Here is a 19,860-nt window from a genome sequence, read left to right as displayed (position 1 = left end):
CAACTTCTCCCTGTGACCCTCTCCTCAACTGGTCATCCACTCCCCACCAGAAAAAGCCTGTTTTAGTTTGGGACCTGATCACTGCTGTCTGAGTGAGTGTGCATCTGCAGGACATAAAGCCTAAGGCTTGAGAGTTTTGAACTTAGCATTCAGAGGAAATGTCTGTCACTAGCCTGTCATGATTAAATCTGTTTTGCAATGTTCAGAATTAATCTAAAATTTTTTTCTGGGAATTAATTAATCTAGAATTGCTTGGTGTTATTTGATTATCTCCACTGCAGTGCCTATCATTAAGGATTGTTGTTTTATTCATTAGGAACCTATAGAGTAAAGTTGTATTAAGAATTTGAGTGAATAAAGAATTGAAAGGGGCAGAAACACATGGACATTCTTTATTTCTCCCCTTGACTGCATATGTCACAAATTTGCTCCCTGGCAACATGTTGTTATTATTTTTAAAGTATTAAATTAAGGAATTTGTATCAATAAAGATTATTATTATCTTCAATTCTAAATGTTGACTTTACTTTTGGCATTATCTCTGTCCTCTGACTGTTATTGTTACTGGTGTTTACTGGTAATGAGGCCTTGCTTTCCCAATGCTGAAGTATAACACCAGAGAAGCATGTCAAGGCAAGTTTAGAGAGGAAAGTTGAAGCTTTATTAAAGGACAGCAGAAAAGACTTCTCCCTGGAGGAAGAGGGGGACCCAATGAAGTGGTACCCCCTTTCTCCACAGAAAAGTCCGCTTCACCATGGCTGATTTGGGGACTGTCAGCCAAAGAGTCTCTGCAAAAGAGTTCAATGTAGATAATCTTTCTATTTTTGTGTTGCCCTGTTTACTTTGCCAATGGCCAGGAAGATACCAGCACTCCAGGTGCTGCACACCCCCTTACTATTTTCACAAATATATCCAGTATAGTACTTTGAAGAAATGTGCAAACAAGGCCTCTGGCCTTGAGATGGGCTTCACAGAGATGTCCACATTTTAAAGATAAGTTACAAATGGGCTCCATGATAACAGCTGGCAGAGGGAGAAAGAAAGGGAAGAAGTTCTCCTCTTCTCAAGTGTTGGCCTTGAAAGGTTAACTTGCCCAGAACAGTGAAAGAGAAAGCTGCTTTTATGTGAACTTCTGCAGACCGTGAACTTCTGAGCCCCTCTATTTACATGCTGGGTATAAAACTCTGAAACTCCCTGAACTTGGAGGGATTGATTAATAACAGCAAAAGCTGTGCTCTCTGAACCAGGCTGCAGCCAAATAAAACTGTTTCCTGCGATCTTCAGTGCCTTGCTTCATTTGTCCCTACAACAAACTGGGAAACAGCACTGGAGGGAGTTCTGTCACATGTGGTGAGTCAGGTTTTGCAAGAGAAAACACCAACTGGGCTGCTATCCCATACATCTTTCCCACTTAGAGTAGCAATCTGATTCTGATTATCACCCCAAAGCCTCTCCCCAAAACAAGAGGCCTTTACATATAAGGGTCTGCTGACTGCCCCATGTCAGTCACATGTCATTTGGAAGCCAATGACAGATCCACATGACTCCACCATAGATCTTTTATCATACACCTGCACTCTACTGCTCCAGGCCCAGTTCCCAGCAGGCTCCAACTCAATGGCATCTCTGTTCTACACCATTTTCATGAATTCTAGTCAAAAAATGCACTATCTGGTTCAGTCATGATGAGCAACAGGAGATCCGATGGATCTCCAGTGCTTCCTGGTCATGAGAATTTCAAATATTACACTGTATTGGTCTAGACATCATTCAAGGATGAATAAGGTGGCACTGTGGGTCTCGATTCTTTCAGGAACCATTAAGGGGTGAGAAAACTCCTTTCAATGAATAATATATATGAGAGAGAGAGAGAGAAATATATATATATATATATATATATATATATATATATATATATATATATATATATATATATATTAAATACATGTAAAAGTAGCAATAGATATTCAAATCCAAATTCTTAATGGAACATATATCATTCAAAGATCACAAAAATATTCATTTGACTCTACATGGGGTTATGTATAAACTTGTTCAACTATGGAGCTCACCATTGGTTGAACTTTCAGTTTCCGTGGGGTTTTGGGGGAGTGATCTGTTCATGGAATTTGTATTTGCCAAAGTCAGAGTACACACATGAATGTACCTGTGATAGCAGGAAGGGCAATATATATGTATATAAAAATACATGTTCTGACCCAGCCTACAGAGAAAGGGAATCCATAAGTTATATATTTGTTAAATTTGACGATCCATGGAGAAGTATTAGAATGAAAATGTGACTAGTGTTATAACACATACCCTTGATAAAGCAAAAGGAAAATCAAAGTATACACAATTCCTCCTATGAACTGCCTGCATTTCTTTATTTTAGGTTTGCTTTTATGCATATGTTAGGATTAGTACTCAGAGTCTAGTAGGGTATGGGTTAGGGTCAGAGATTCAGTACTTCAAAGGGAAAATATTAAAATCAATCCAATGTGTATATGAACATGTGCTACACAAGATCACTTCCCACTGTCATCCAGAACAATGCCTTGACATTACCATCACCCCAAGTTATACACAATTAGAGGGAGAAGAAGAATATCTGTGAATACATACTGGAATGGAAAATGCTCAGCAGTTCACAACCTTGTAGGTGGCAGAGGAGATTACAGTGACTGAGCCTTTAATCTCTCCTACTCTTGGCTGTGCCCTTCCAAAACCTGATCTCAGGTAGTTTTTACTGAGTCTCTGGAAACAAAGAATTGAGAAAAAGAATGCATTAGTGGAAAGCTTTCCAGCACTCATCCTGGTGAATATATGAATAGACTGCTGCTTGCTTTGCAGATGGGCAACACCTACTATGTTCCTAAGTTCCTGAATTTTTCCTGAATTTTGGCCACTCTCCAGAAGGGGCTCGTGATTTTGTGTCCGAGATATGTACCAGCTCCAATCTCTGTGAAATGACCATTTCCGGGATTGTTGAAAGGAATGCCAAGCATCTCAGAAAACTCAGAAATCACTGTGACCGGTAAGGGTCTCAGTGGAGAAACCCTGCTTGGCTAGATAGCAACCTAAGTAGCATGATCAGGAGCTGTCAATGCCCTAGTGTTCATCTTGTGGAAAAGTCTGTCCCCGGGCTGTTTTCTTACCTATTGTTCAATTCCCCTTCATGACAGGAAGGTCTTCGCCTCAGACCATCCCTTTGTGAAGCCTCAAGAAAACAGTTTCAAAATGGAAATGAAGGGGCCTCACCTGTGACTCTTTGGTAAAGTGCTTTGTGAAGGGATGTGTCTGAATCAACCTCTTGGCACTGGGTGAGGCTGTGGATTAGATTCTCAGCACCCCATGAAACTAAATAAAGATCCCATATGTCCATCCAAAACTAAAATTACAGAAAAGAACAGTAATTTTGAATTAAGTCTCTCGCCTTATTCTGGTAAGGCTCCTGACCTCCATTTAGTTCGAAGGGATTCTTTGGTCAAATGAGGTGTTCCAAGCCCTGCAGTAGCTAGAATATAAGTGGTTGTGTTTTCTGCCTTGGACTTTGAATAGCTGGGATAACAGGTATACACCATATCATAACACATAAAGAATCTACCCCCAGCAGTCAGTAGGCTTCTAATTTGAGAAGTAGGGCAGTATTAAACAAATTCTTCTACTTAATCTCATCTAAAATTAGTCAAGTTCCCAATGAAGCTACAGAAACAAAATTTCTATCAACATTCTCTGTTGATAGAAATTTTTATTTGCCAAACTCAGTTGCAGTCATATCCTATGGAGTGATAGTCATATCCTATCACTAACTTTAGCATCCCAGATCAAGTATCTATTTCTCAAAGCCAGTTTCCCAGTTCCTTCTCTGCCTCAAGGCCTCCCATTCCCATGGGTGAGCCCACTGCCCCTTATCTAAGGCAGTGTACTCTCACTTCAGTAACTCCTCATGCTCTGTCTAGTGAGTGTCTCCTTCAATTATCTGTTCACAAAAAGAACCTTGAACTACAAACCTTGTCATTGCATCCATCTTGCAAGAAAATCTTTCATGATTAGAAGTTGAAAACAACTAGAAATAGAAGAAAGAAAAACAGCTGGATGATATGGTGTATACCTGTAATCCCAGCTATTCAAAGTCCAAGGCAGAAAACACATAAGTTCTAAACCACCCTGAACCCCTTGACCAGATTCTGTCTCAACATTTTTAAAAGGGTCAGGATTTAGTTCTGTTGTTGGGAGAATGCATGTCTAGCATATGTGAGACCATGAATGCAATTCTTGATACTGAAAAAAAAAGAAAAATAGAAACAACAACAAAATAAAGATCACACATGAGAAATTACTTTCTAATACATTAAATAATCAAAAAACAAAATATTTTCTTCCCAAAATGGAAAGAAGACAAATTTACATGCTTTCACTTGTTCTTTTTAACATATTAGAAATCCTGGCCAGATCAATCTGCAAGAAGTACAGGCAGAGGGCATGCCAAATGGAAAGGTAGAAGTATAAAAACCTCTGTTTATCAGCGAGATAAAGTTATATCTGGAGAATCTCAAGATTCCAAGAAAATAATCACCACAATGAATAAATTCAGCAAAGGTGCCAATACAAAACCCAACACACACAAAGTGTGTTTCTATACACTAATAATAAAAATATATATATGGAAAGAAAATCAAGAAAACAATTTCATCTGACAAGTAAAATAAAATGTAATACTAGACCCAATGTAATACCACCCAATCAAGTAGATCAAACGTGAAGACTATAAAACAAGCAATGAAACTTAGAATAACACCAAAAAGTGAAAGATATCAAATGATCATGGGCAGGAACACTTAAATTTGTTAACATATCAACATTATCCAAAGAAATCTACAGTTTCTGTTCCATCCCTAAAAAAATTCCTAACTTCTTTTTTTCATGAATACCATTTTTATTTCATATTTTTATTTACTCATATTCGTTTTACATTATAGTAGAGAATATTTTAATTTATTCATAAAAACATGGAATACATCTTATTCCAATTAAGATCCCAGTCTTGTTGTACATGATGCAGAGATTATTCATTGCAAAAATTTAAAATTCCAACCTAAAATGATAGCGAATGTGAAAACAACCAACTTCAGAAACATTTTGAACAGGAACAAAATTGGTGGTCTAACCTGTCATAATTTCAAAACTCCATGCTATAAAGTTACCAGTCATACAAACACAAAAGATAGAAATGTTGATTAATAAAACAGGGTAAGAAATTCAGAAATGAAAAAAAAATAAATTCTCAAGTGATTTCTGACAACAGCATTCCATGGAAATGGACAGTATTTTCCACAAATACTGTTGAGAAAACTGAATAGATAGCAACACATGAAACAAGGAAGTTGGGCCCTTATCTGACACCATGGACTAAAATTAACTCAACATAAATAGAGGACCTAAGTGTAAGATCTGAAATATAAAACTCATAACACACAATAGAAAAAGCCCATGACAAGGAATTTTGACAGGGACTTTTTGAACAGCACATCAAAACACAGGCACCAAAAGGAAGAAACAAACTGAACTACATCAACCCCAAAACTTTGATTCATCAATGGACACAGTCTTTAGTGAAAAGATGACTCACTAAATGTAAGAAAGCATTTGAAAATTATATTTGTGATTAGAATTTAAGATCTATGATATAAAGAACCCCTATATCTCAATAAGAAGAAAACAACAAATCAATATTAAAATGGGCAAAGGACTTGCACAGATATTTCTCCAAAGAAGATATGCAAATGGCTGAGAAGCACATGGGAAGATGTTCAATATCAATAATAAGTGGAGAAATCAAAATCAAAATCACAATGAGATCCAGCTTCAAACACATGATGAAACAGAAAGAAACAGAAAACAGAAAAATCCCTGATCGGCTCCCATTCTGCAGTCCAGGAACAAAGAGGCACATCCACCCACCACCACAACTAAAACAGAAAACACCAGTGCTGCTGAGAATGTGATGGAGCCAGAACCCTAGTGGGTTAGAATGCAAAGTAGTGCAGGCTCTATGGGAAACTGATTGGTGGTTCCCCAAATTATCAAAAGGATCATTCAAATGACCCTTCAATTCTATTTCTTTTGAAGAGATATTTATATGCTTTTAATTACTACAGGATTATTTATTATACTCAAGGGTACATTGAGGAAGAATATTTTTATTTTTAGCTGTGCATTATAGTTATACATAAGCATGGAATATAGTTTGTTCCAAGTCAGTCTCGAGAACTTGCCCTTTCCCTCCCTTCCTCCCTGACCCAGTTTCCTTTCTTCTTCTATACTGGTCTTCCATCCATGTATTCATAATTTTCTTAACTCGTGCTTTACAGATATACATAAAGATAAAACTCACTGTGGTCTCTTCATATATGTATATAGGATAGTATGGTCAATTTTATTCTACAATTTTCCCCTTTTCCTATCCCAAGGAAGAATTTTTTTTTTTTTTTTTTTTTTTTTTTTTTTTTTTTTTTTTACGTGTAGCACATGATGAAGTATTATTTGGTCTAAAAAACAAAGAAAATCCTGGCTGATAGTAGAGTAGGGATGGACCTTGAGAATACAGACTGTACAATCCTACTTATATGAAGTACAGTACACAGAGTAATTAAAATAATACAGAAAGGAGAATGGTGACTTCTTAGAGCATGAGGGAAATTGATGATTACTGTCTAACAAATGAGCTTCAAATTTGCAAGATGAGAAAAGTTCTGTGGCTGCATGCTGGTTTCCAAAGAATGGAAAAATAAGTGTAATGGACACCACTGATGTGCCTTCCCAAATAGCTGACATGGCAAAACTTTGCTGTGAATATTTGAAAATGTATATAAAATTAAACTCATTCTGCTTATTTCCACACAAATAAAAACCGAGTAAATTCTCCACTAGTAGAAACTTATCAGAAGGAAGTTCTCTATGAGTAGAAATGTGAAAGGATCATTCAGGTTGAAAGGATGAATCACTCACTTGGTCATGCTAAGAAAAAAAGAATACAATGAGGGTAGCTCCACAGGAAAATTTAAAATAAGTATCATTGTACAATCAGTTCTTAACTCCTCTCCTAATCTGACTGAGGTGCGGTGGTGTAATAATTATAGAGCTTGTGATGTTGCCAGAGCATGCACACCATGAGGCCAGTCATGTGCACGTATGGGCCAAGGACACCACCAAGCTGGGAGGGCTCTGTGGAGACTTGTGCTTAGGGTCTCTGTCTTTGTCTTGGCAGAGGGAAAAATGCAAGGGAGGATGCAACAGGTGGACAAACAAACAACTCTCTCAACAATTGTCCTTGGATCTGTGAAACTCCTGGCAGTTTCCTTCCAGAGTCAGTCCCTTTGAATCACAATGGCCATACCTTACATCTTGGAGGAAAAGCTCCCCCCACCACTCCTGAGGGACCATCCCTGATCAGCTCCCATCCACCAGCCCAGGATCCAAGAGGCACATCCACCCACCACCACAACTAATGTAGACAGATGTCAGATAAGAATGAGAACGCAGAAATCATTGTTGGAGCTCCAGATCAACAGGAACAAGCATCAGTGCACCTGGGAAAGGCTTGCCATCACCAATGTGTTCCTGCCATCCCCTTTAGCCACAGATGCACACAGGCCACCCAGCCACAGAGACCTGTGAACACCTCTTGCTGAGGCACGTGCATGTAAAGATGCACACTCATTACAACCCCTTCCACCACAGATATCATTAAAACACCTCACATTTAGAAACAGGTGCATGACCCACAACTCACTGCCATCCCACCAAAAACACAGATGCATAAATCACCTTTATCCCTGCTTTCCCTGAATACACACACCACCACTTCCTTTCTAAAAAATATATATACATGCCCACAAATACACATGCCTGTTATCACCCAGGTACTGACGGACATGCAATTATACTGTATACTTTTCCAAATGCAGGCTTATACATTCCTGTATACTCTACACTTCCTGAAGGCATGCACATGATATAAACAAACACTGAGTATGCATGCACACAGAAATACAACATACAACCCCCCTACACACACACAAAATAAACCCTATTTGTTACCAGAAGTCACATAAACAAAACCCTAAGTACTCTGGAAAATCTCACACACTTGATCCTCTCATCAGAAATACAATATACACAAAAATCTCTTTGAACTTCTCCAAGATTGAGTGGAACCAGAAATACCCTGATTACAAAAATGTAACATTCTTAACCCTAAATGACACAGGTACAACCACCAACATACACACATAAACATGAGTCCATATTCCCAGAATCACTTGATACGCAAACACCAACTCCCAATAACACATAAAGTTTCCCAACCCTCTCCAAATGTACACAACAATGATGTCACCTACAATCTACTCATTGTCATTTCCCAAATACATACATAACACATGTGTGGCCTTAATACACATATTTTACCCTGCACTCTAATGTCACACCCTTCCCTAAAAAAAATTAAATTAAATTAAAAAATCAATATTTTGTGAATATCAAAAAGTATTCACCAAAATGCTCCATTCAAACACTCTTCTTAATAATTATTCACAAGTCCCACCATGTCATAATAACCCATATACACTGTCAGTACCTAATCCTCCTAACTTGTATTCCCATATAAATATAACTTCTATATTACCTCAGTGGAAACACACACTACCCATCTACTGTTTGAGAATGAATACTCAGCCATCACACTTCCTAAATACATTTACAGTCCTAGATTATACAAGTCTGGGAACACACGTGTCTATCTGAATCTACAAATCCACAGTACTCCCACAAACCGAAAGTACATGCAGCCACTCTCTCACTATTAAAGGGCACAGAACTCACTATTAATGTACAAAACTGCTCATACTTTCTGATATACTCAGTCAACAGCACACAACACTGTGGAGCTCTGAAAATCCTCAATAGCATAAACTTCCTATCTTCCAGATGCCTGACTGTAAACCCAGAGTTCCTCATGCCCAAATTAAAACAAATACACACCAAAATCCAAACAATTCCAATCAATAACCTTCCTTACAAAGTCTCATACATATTCCAGTCGCCTCCAAGAAACACTTAAAATAGATATGAAGTAGGACTGAAGAGGCTGGATACCAGAGGGATTTTCAGAAAGCAGGTTTATTGGCTGTTGCCAACCAGTCCAGAGTGTGGCTCATGCCTGAAACATTCTATGGACAGATAATTTCAAAATATTTTGACTTTTATGTCCCATGGGGGAAAAGGGCTTGAAGATTCACTTGACAAGTGTTTTTCATTCCATTCTCTAGGCCAGACAGAGTTTTCACACGTATTTACCAAAAAAAAAAAAAAAAAAAAAAATCTGGCATTTACAAGAAAGAGGAAGCTACCAACCACAGTAATCTTTGCATACTTGCTGCTGATCTGACAAGAGAAGAAGCTTAATTATGGCAAGGGTCTTTTGGTTGAGAGTATCTGGTGTGCTTCAGATACACATACCTTCAGACCACACATCTTCAGACCACACATCAATCAGTATCACCCAAAAAGCAATCACAAAAACACTCCCTCAGTAACTAAATGGAGCAAACAAATTACTTATTAACATGACAACAATTTGTATTCTCAAATGAAAACATATACAATCACCTCTGTGTTGCAAACATGCACATACACAGAATGACTCAGAATATGAAGTTCAACAACAAATCTCAGATGTACAGACACTACTAACTCCTCCTACATACTCACAAAGGACACCCCTACATTCCCAAGAATAATATGATCACCTCAAAGCCCTAAACAAGAAAATACACAGCAGTCCACTTGAGACATTATCAACAGAATCTATACACATATATGTGCCACATATACATTATTCTAAACACCCCAACATACCCCATGATTCCATTCTCTCCAAATCTCTGAACACCAAAGATTATGTCCCTAAATTCTGACCTAGACATCATGAACATACACATACATTCTAAAATCTGAAAATGCACAGATCCAACACATAATATTAAGAAAACATCCTACCTCCTCTCAAATGCATTCACAATAGTCATGTTCACAATAGTCCACAATGCCAACAACACCTACAGACGCACCACTAAAACCCTAAACACATGTCCTGCCAGAAAGGTACTCAGCCAACACTGACCAAAGAAATCACTCAGAAAATATTTACACACGACAACCAAACAGTCCACATAGGAGAATTTATGGTGTCTTGTTTCATATCCTTTCCATACCTATACACATGAAACACATGAAAGCACAAAGTCCTGGTGCTAGAGGGACATAGAGGGACAAGTTCTTGTGTTCTCTCTCTCTCTCTCTCTCTCTCTCTCTCTCTCTCTCTCTCTCACACACACACACACACATACAGAACATTACATACATAATCTGAAAACTGACACACCCAGTTCAAGGATATTATCTTGTGGGCCCTGCACACAGAGGTAGAGGGGTGAAGATGCAGATTTCAGGCACATACCTTGTTGTTGAAAATGTAAGAAAATATAAAAGTGCAAAGGAGAGAGCACATTCCCTCCTATAAAACTGAAAGGTACTTGCCAGCCACTCAATAACTGCTCAATATAGAGAAAAACTCTTCAAATAATAAGAGAGTACTCTCAGATAATGCTTCTGGAGATGAAGGTACTCTGGGACATTTAAGGGTTTCTAAAAGAGAGAATCACCCCTAATAGATTCTTTGGAGTATCCACCATCAGCCCAGATGGATGTCTTCTAGCTGGAAAGCCAGACCATTGTGCAATGTGTGTTCCCATGCCAGGGCTGGGCTTGTTCACCTGGGCTCCCCCCTAAGCCACATCAGCTCCAATTTCTGAATGGGGTCTGCAGTGTTTTCACACAAGAGGCCTTTGGCATCCTTACATGCCCAAATTCTAACCTGAAGATATTACTGGCATGTTTGTTGCTCAAAAAATTAGTGAGTAAATTGTCAGCTTTTCTGTGTTACATTCAGACAGAAGAGGTGAATCTGGTTAGAAGAAGGTCTGGGGCCTCTTATATTTTGGACAGCAGCTGTCCTAATCACTTTCCAAACCTGTGATAATATACCTGAGATCACCACATTCAAAGGAGCAGAGATTTATTTTGGCTCATGATTTCAGAGATTAGAGTCCATGGTCACTCTTACCTCTGGACCTGTAGCAAAGCAGAACATCTGGCCAAGAGTGTATAGCATAGGAAAACTGATCACCTCATGGCTGCTAGGAAGCAGAGAGAGACAGAGACAGAAGTGCATTAGGGTCCCAGTACCCCATCAGTGGCACATCCTCAATGAGGTAATTTTCATCAACTGGGCCCCACTTTCCACAAGCTTCCAACACCTCCCAATAATGAATTCAGCTGGGAACCAGATGTTTAGGAGGTGAGCCTTTGAGGAACACCAAATGTTAATGCCAGAACATCTATCCCTTGTCCCCAAAAGCTCATGTCTGTCTCACAGCAATAAATAATTAAAAATAAATAAATAAACAAGCATTTGGACTCCAAGAGTCCACAAATATCAACAGTGCATTCTCAATAGTTTTTTTCCAAAGTCTCTTCTGAGACTCAAGGGAACACAGTGATGCTGAACCCTGAATTGAACGTTTTTTTTTTTTCTGCAATTCTCTTCTTTTTAATTCATGAGTATAGCTTTCTTTTCTCCCCACACCCTCAACCCTATCTTAATGACTAATCATAGAGTCAGTTAAAAGCACTAAAGTCAGTTAAAAGGGCCCTTGCACTGGGCACTCCACCTTACTATGTCACAGGAAATGTCCAAATTAAAAGGTATTGGCAGAAGTGTACAGAAGACACTGACTAGGAGGGAAACCAGACACACACACCTTCAGAATTGCAAGCATATAAAAAAATCACATTATTTTAGATTCACAGGTCTGGGATGTGTCAGGGTTCACTGGACCCAGATATAACCCACAGAATCCAAACTTCTTTAAATAACAGTTTTTTAAAAGAGAGAGAGAGAGACAGAGAGAGAGAGAGAGAATTTTCTAATATTTATTTATTAGTTTTGGGCAGACACAACATCTTTATTTTTATGTGGTGCTGAGGATCGAACCTAGTGCTGCACACGTGCCAGGCGAACGCGCTACCACTTGAGCCACATCCCCAGCTCCTTAGTGACATTTTTAAATATATTTTTTAGTTGTCTATGAGTATTTATTGATTTATATATGGTTCTAAGAATTTACCCCTGTGCCTTACACATGCCAAGCAAGCTCTCTACCACTGAGCCATGACCCCAGACCCCTCTAAAGGACAGTCTGTCAACACTAGTAAACTGTGCTTGTGTCCACCTGCCCAAGACTGAGAGAACAATTCCACATAACACACTGTATACACTTTCACTCAGCAGTACTAAGCAAGATGAAACCAGGAGCTACCATTCATCTCTGAAATGCTGAATTGTTGCCAATGAAGCCTTTTCCTCTCCCTCCTCTCTGCCTCTTCAGTTGCTGACTTTCATGAGTGGAATCAAAGCAGCAGAATCAAACCTTTTGTAGCTGCATTGGCTGCAATCCTCATTAATAATCAAAAAGAAAGTTAACACATTTCAAAGATACAACTACGTGGGGGAAACACAATTAGCCCCAAAGGGAAGAAGAGGACAGTAGTAAGGAGGAAACTGAAAAAGCACAGCAGGGCACATGTTAAGTCTAGTGCTCCATTAAGTCTAGTGCTCCAGGTGGGAAACTAGGGCACCTGGTGGTGTGATATGGGTCCCCTAGAGCTTCAGCCTCCTTACCCTCCAGCCTGGTCTGATGTGGGACCACTCCCTAGAGCTTCTGTGCTCACTCACTTTCACTTACCTGAGCAGGTGTTCATAGGCCTGCCACTGCTCACCTACTGAGCTCTCCACCACAACACTGGCTCCACTCTCATAGTTTGATAAATCACTGTTTCTGGGGTTACTGGGTTGCACTCTGAATGTGATAGGCACATCCTGGTCGCCAGCCTTTCCTCTGAAGTATGAATGCAAACCTTCACAACTCCTCAACTCTTCAGTCTGTAAGCCTGATAACCAGCATCACATGGACAATACCAAGGTCAGCTGGGAATGAGGACAGTAGCCAGACCCACCTAGACCATGGCCTCTGTGAGCCCAAATGATGTTAGTTACACAGCAAAATGAATCTGGACATAGGATTCTGAGGCTGCCTTTTGCAAGCAGGGCACCCTGATAATCTCTCCACAAGTCATTGAGCCTGCTAAGGGTGGTGTGCTTCCCATTCCTGAGATGCCTGAAGGTGGCTTCTGTGTAATGGAACTAATCTCTTTACCAACCACACCATCCTTGGCCCCAACATTACCAAGTTTTCTTTTCTGGAAAACCTGCAAGTATTTTAAATCCTTCTACCCTGGCTTTTACTCCTGAGCCCCATGGTATATCAGGCTGAAAGCAGCTAGAAATACCCAGGCCATATCTCAAATGCTGTACTGCCTTGAATATTCCCTGCTGGATAAATTAGTCTGTGTTTTAGTTGCCTTTTACATCACTGTGACCAAAAAAATCTAACAACAATTAGAGCAGGACAAGTTTATGTAGCTCATAGTTTCAGGTCTCACTCCACTGACCCCCAACTCCATAGCTCTGGGGCCAAGGTGAGGCAGAACATAGTGGGGGAAGTGTAGGGAGTGGGAAAGCAGCTCAGCATACGGCAATGAGGAAGCAGAGAGAGAACTCTGCACACCAGGGACAAACTATGAACCCCAAAGGCATGCCCCCTCTGATTGACTACTTCTAGTTCTACCCTACTTGCTACAGTTACCATCCAGTTAGTCCATACCAGTGGATTAATGCACTCATTAGGATTAAGCTCTCAAAACCCAATCATTTCACCTCAAAACTTTCCTGCATTGTCTTACACCTGAGCATTCCAGACAACTCATATCTAAAGTATGACCGTCTCTTACCTTTAAATAAGCCACCCATGAATTCTAAGGACATGTGCAATGTAGGCCAATTCTTTTTTTTAAAGAGAGAGAGAGTGAGAGAGAGAGAGCAGAGAATTTTTTAATATTTATTTATTTTTCGGCAGACACAACATCTTTGTTTGTAGGTGGTGCTGAGGATTGAACCCGGGCCTCCCGCATGCCAGGCGAGTGCGCTACCGCTTGAGCCACATCCCCAGCCCTCTGTAGGCCAGGTCAGGTGCAAAAGAAAATAGAAAGGGGACACACACCCTCCAGGGACTCGGGTGGAAACGGAAATGAAGGGTTCCATTAGCTTCGGTATGCGGCTCCTCTCCCCCACCCACCCCCATTTTCTATTCTTTGTAAGAAATTATGATCCCCCCAACATGAAGCCCCTTGCAGCACAGAGGTCAGCCTGGAGAGGGGTCCTGGTCCCTCCAGTCCGTCGACCCTGTGCTTTGGGCAAAATGGGCACCTGGGTCCAGGTCAGCCTTCCCAGGCCTGATGCCCTGATTCACGTCTCTGTCCCCAGCCCAATTCCACCCCTCCTGAAATGAATCGGTTCATTACTAACTATCTCTGAGCTTGGAGGGGACCCAACGGCACTGTCACTGCTGTCCCTGTGTGACAATGATCAGGACCCACCTGCACAACCCTTGGAAGGACAGGAGTGAGGACATCATGTTGGTCCCACCCCATACACGGAGCACCCTGTGTGGGCCAGGCTGTGTGCCAGGTGCGGAGGGGACAGTCAGGAGCCAGACCGTCAGGCGAGAGTCCCGGCTTTGGAGAAAATGGACAAGAATCAACAGCGTGGATACCTTAAAAGGAGACTTTCTAAAATATTCTGTTTTTAGTTGTAGTCAGACACAATACCTCTATTCTACTTATTTATTTTTATGTGGTACTTAGACTTGAACCCAGGGCATTGCACGTGCTAGACGAGCACTCTACCATGGAGCCATTACCCATCATGAGGCTTCAAGTGCCCCCATAACTCAGCCCGGCCCTGTGGGATGACCTGCCCAGTTCCCTGGCAGAGTGGCCCATAACCCCCTGGAGTCCATGGATTGACTATGTTTATTTATTGGGATTTGGAGAAATATACCTGGTCCCCAGAGGCCTCGGGATGCGGGGACATGATTTTGAAACACAGGTCGTTGGAGGGAAGGAGAATTATAAGGCAGAGTCGCAGCTCAACTCTCCCAGAGAGCAGGAGGGATGCCACTGTCATTAATGACCAGAGTCAATGTGGTGTCACAGGAGCCACATGGAGAAGTCCCGAGCAGAGGCTGGCAAGGTCCCCAACCCCAGTTCCATGTCCCCAGCAGGCTGACTCCACACCAGCCCTTGGAACTCACTGTTCCCTCTGCCTGGTCCTCTGTTCCCTGCAGCCCTGACACCAGGCTCTTCTCCTGATGGGGTCAGTGCTGAGACCAAGCAGCGTGTCCTCCTGGAGGGCTGTCCCCTCCGCCCTCCTGACGCTGTCCCCTTCTCATAGAAGTCTTGTCACCACCCCATCGCTGAACATAAGTGTGGACTTGGCTACTGTTTCCTCCCCAGAGAATGGAAGGCTTTGTCCCTCTCTGTCACCTCTGTGTTCCCAATGCTGAGCTTCAGGCAGGCACACAGTAGGAGCGCAGGGCACACAGTGTTTGTTGAATGAGTGAGTGAGCGGGGTCACCGAGGGCTGTGGCGATCCCTGGCTCCTGTTCTCCCCTCTTCTTCTGTGGTCAACCCCAGAAAATGTGCAGGCCACTCTCAGGACATACGGGGACACTGAGGTTCCGCGTGTCCTGAGGCCACACTGTGTCTGGTGGCAGGGCAGAAACCAGGACCCAAGTGGAAGAGCGGAGACAAGAGGAATTTAGAGTCCCACCCTCTGCTCTGGACCTGGGCTCTGTCCCATCACTTGGCCTCTCAGAGACTCGATTCCCTCCTCTGTAGAATGGGGACAGTGCCATCAGACCTGGGGAACACACAGTAGGTGCTCACCAAACGGTGCCACAGGCCAGACCCACCTTGAGCGCTAAGTTGTTCGTCGTTTGTAGCCTGTCATTCCCCCTGACCACAGGTGCCCAGAGAGATCGCCTCCCAGAGAGCAGGCCCCTCAGAGGCACTGGTCACCCGAGGCAGGCAAGCCAACGGGGGTCCTGACGGTGACCCTGAGCTCTCTGTCATTTCTCCTGCGATGGAGGCTCCTCCATCTGTAAAATGGGACAGCCAGGGCTGGGGTCACCTTGCAAACCCCGGGGTGGGCGGGGAAGATGGTTGGGGACGGCATAGCGGGCGGATGAGAGAGGAGAGAAGGTGGATGGCTGAGTGGACAAATGGGTGGGTAGACGGATGGATGGGTGGATGGACAGACAGATGGACTGATGGATGGCCAGATGGACGGGGGTGAGTGGGTGAAGTAGTGGGTGTGTGACTGGGTCCATGTGGGTGGGGTGAAAGGGTGGACCTGGGGACGGACAGGAGGACAGCTGAGGGGCGGTGGCTGGGTCTGCATGGTGGTGAGTGGGACTGGGTGACCTGGGGGTGGGCGCATGAAGGCGGCAGTGAGTTCCCCCCAAGACTGTCTCTCCCTCGCACAGCAGTGGCCCCATTTTTCAGAAGAGTAAATCAAGGCCAGTGAGGGAGTATGCTGTCGAGGGTCCCCACAGGGCCAGAAAGGAACCCAGGCCGCCAGGGCCCCTGTCCCCAGCAGTCAGTCCCCAACTCTGGTCACACCCACCCCTGGGGAAGCCAAGGTCCCGTCCGTGGTACTGCAGCAGGGACGAAATGGGCCCAGAAAAGCCAACCGGGCTGAGGCTGGGGTACACACATGGCCTCCTCGCACATCGCGGAGGTCCTGCCTTGGCTGGTGGGGACCACCCGTCCCTGCCAGGAGCTCCCCATCCCCTGTTAGGCTCATTCTGTGAGGCGACCCAGGGCCTGGGAGAGCCCTGGGCACCAGATCCTGGCGCAGAACCCAGAGCGGAGATGGGAGGCAGGGAGGCCGGGAGGCCCTCGCTCACCTGCTGGGAGTTTTCCCTTTTAAATAAACAGACCTGCGGCTGGCCGGCCAGTTCTCTCCCGTTTTTCAGAGCAACACTTATGTACTGATGGCTGTGCATTGTCATGTGAACGGGAGCTGGAATCCTCCTTGGCACAGTGATGGGGGAGGAAGGTCAGAAGACGAAGGATCACACTCAAAAACTGAGAATCACCTTTGTTTTGTATTCACCCATGATGAGAACCAATCACCACCACAGAGAAGGGGAGAAAACTAAAGGTCAGGTCTCTCCCTGGCAACATGAATCCACACAACTGACAGTCGTTTACTGAGTGACTCCTATGTGCCAGGCAAAACTAAGCACCTACTATGTGCTGGGCTCTCAAGTTACAGAGGTGAGCAGAACCACATCCCTGACCCAGCCCTGTCCCCAGAAGAGACCCTTGTTCGCTGCCCCTTGCTTTACCTTCCCAGAAATGAGCTAGGTGATCTCTGCCTCAGCCTCCTGAGGAGCTGGGATTACAGGTGGAGGCCACACGCATGGGCTGATTGTCATTTGTGTGTCTGTTTCCCCCACACCAAGGTCATAATCGTCTTCAGGAGTCACCTATACCTTATGCACCTCTTCCCATGTCCAGCACAGGGACTGGTGTGAGGTAGGTATGTGATAGACATTCTACCAATGAATCAGTGGACGGTGGATCAGTGGACAGTGAATCAGTGGATGGTAAAACAGTGGATGGTGAATCAGTGGATGGTGAATCAGTGGACGGTGAATCAGTGGATGGTGAATCAGTGGACGGTGAATCAGTGGATGGAGGGGTGGCTGAGGCTTGTCTTTCCACCCCTGTCCTATGCTGCACCAAACTCTCCTTCATCGTCCATCCAGGGTTTCACTGCTGAACAGTTAGGGCACATTTCAAGGCTCTAAATGCTTTCACTCAGATAATACCTGGCAGGACTATAGGCAGAAGACTTCAGGATGCAACTTGAGTCCTTTAAACACATGATCAAGTTCTGCACAGCAATATGGTAAGGAAGTCTAGAAGTCCCCCCAAAAAGCTAAATTCAAATTATCATATGAATAAATAATAAAAATAGGAACTTTCCCCCTCAAAAAATTATTTTTCACAGATGTTCACTGAAAAGGGGGAAATAATCCAAAAGTTCAAAAACAATCAAATGGATAAACAATTGTGGTATATCCATACAATGGAATATTACTCAACCATGAATATGAATGAAGTACTAACATGATTAGGTTAAACCTTGAAAACATTATGCTAAGTGAAATAGACCACACACATGAGGTCAGATATGACATGATTCCATTTCTGCAAAATATACAAGAATTGGTGCGGGCTGCCGGGCTGCCCCGAGCCGGCGGGGAGCCGGTCCGCTCCAGGCGGCGGGCAGCGGGAGCGAGGGAGCGGACATGGACTTCGACTCGTACCAGCACTATTTCTACGACTATGACTGCGGGGAGGATTTCTACCGCTCCACTGCGCCCAGCGAGGACATCTGGAAGAAATTCGAGCTGGTGCTGTCTCCCCCCACATCGCCGCCCTGGGGCTCTGGTCCCGGCGCCGGCGACCCAGCCCCTGGGATTGGCCCCCCGGAGCCGTGGCCTGGAGGGGGGGCTGGGGACGAGGCGGAATCTCGGGGTCACTCTAAAGCTTCGGGAAGGAACTACGCTTCCATCATCCGCCGTGACTGCATGTGGAGCGGCTTCTCTGCCCGGGAAAGGCTGGAGAGAGCGGTGAGCGACCGGCGCACCCCCGGCGCACCCCGGGGGAACCCGCCCAAGGCGCCCGCCATCCCGGACTGCACTCCCAGCCTTGAAGCCGGCAACCCGGCGCCCGCCACCCCCTGTCAGCTGGGAGAACCCAAGACCCAGGCCTGCTCTGGGTCCGAGAGCCCAAGCGACTCGGAGAGTGAAGAAATTGATGTTGTGACAGTGGAGAAGAGACAGTCTCTGGGTATACGGAAGCCAGTCACCATCATGGTGAGAGCAGATCCTTTGGATCCCTGCATGAGACACTTCCACATCTCCATCCATCAGCAACAGCACAACTATGCTGCCCGTTTTCCTCCAGAAAGTTGCTCCCAAGAAGAGGTCCAGAGAGGGGTCCCCAAGAAGAGACTCTGGAGAGAGAAGCCCCCCGAGGAGAAGGAGGATGAGGAGGATGAAGAGATTGTGAGTCCCCCGCCTGTGGAAAGTGAGACTCCTCAGTCCTGCCACCCCAAACCTGTCAGTTCTGCTACTGAGGATGTGACCAAGAGGAAGAACCATAATTTCTTGGAGCGCAAATGACGGAATGCCCTCCGCTCTAGGTTCTTAGCCCTGAGGGACCAGGTACCCACCCTGGCCAGCTGCTCGAAGGCCCCCAAAGTAGTGATCCTGAGCAAGGCCTTGGAATACTTGCAAGCCCTGGTGGGCGCTGAGACGAGGATGGCTACAGAGAAAAGGCAGCTGCGGTGCCGGCAGCAGCAACTGCAGAAAAGAATTGCGTACCTCAGTGGCTACAAACTGACCAAAAGCCTGACTCTTCTGTCTTACAAAGACAGTGTATTTTTTAACCTCCCTTTCCCCTTTAGTAATTTGCACATTTTGGTTACGGTGGGACAGTCTGAACAGTAGATCCCAGAATGCATTGCAGCCAGTGCACACACAATAAGGGCTTGCATTCTTGGAAACTTTGAAACAGCTCTCCCTCTTTCCTGACTCATGGGAGTGCTGTGTCCTCTCTGGCGCCTTTGGCTTCTCAGCAGGCAGCTGACTGAGGAGCCTTGGGGTCAGCCTAGCCCACTAGCTCTGAAGAAAAGGCTGACAGATGCTATGCAACAGGTGGTGGATGTTGGGGGTGGGGGGATCCAGCCTGCATGAAATC

General features: G+C 44.0%; 1 pseudogene; it reads left to right on the top strand.

Annotated features, from left to right (window-relative positions):
• The first annotated feature begins 18,332 nt into the window (after positions 1-18,332).
• LOC114082647 (protein L-Myc pseudogene) lies at positions 18,333-19,610 on the top strand (annotated as a pseudogene).
• The last annotated feature ends 250 nt before the right edge of the window (positions 19,611-19,860 follow it).

This window comes from Marmota flaviventris, unplaced genomic scaffold (genome assembly GCF_047511675.1).
Source record: "Marmota flaviventris isolate mMarFla1 unplaced genomic scaffold, mMarFla1.hap1 Scaffold_48, whole genome shotgun sequence".
NCBI lineage: Eukaryota > Metazoa > Chordata > Mammalia > Rodentia > Sciuridae > Marmota > Marmota flaviventris.
The sequence above is the reverse complement of the archived record's forward strand: the minus strand, read 5'-3'. Positions and strand labels throughout refer to the sequence as shown.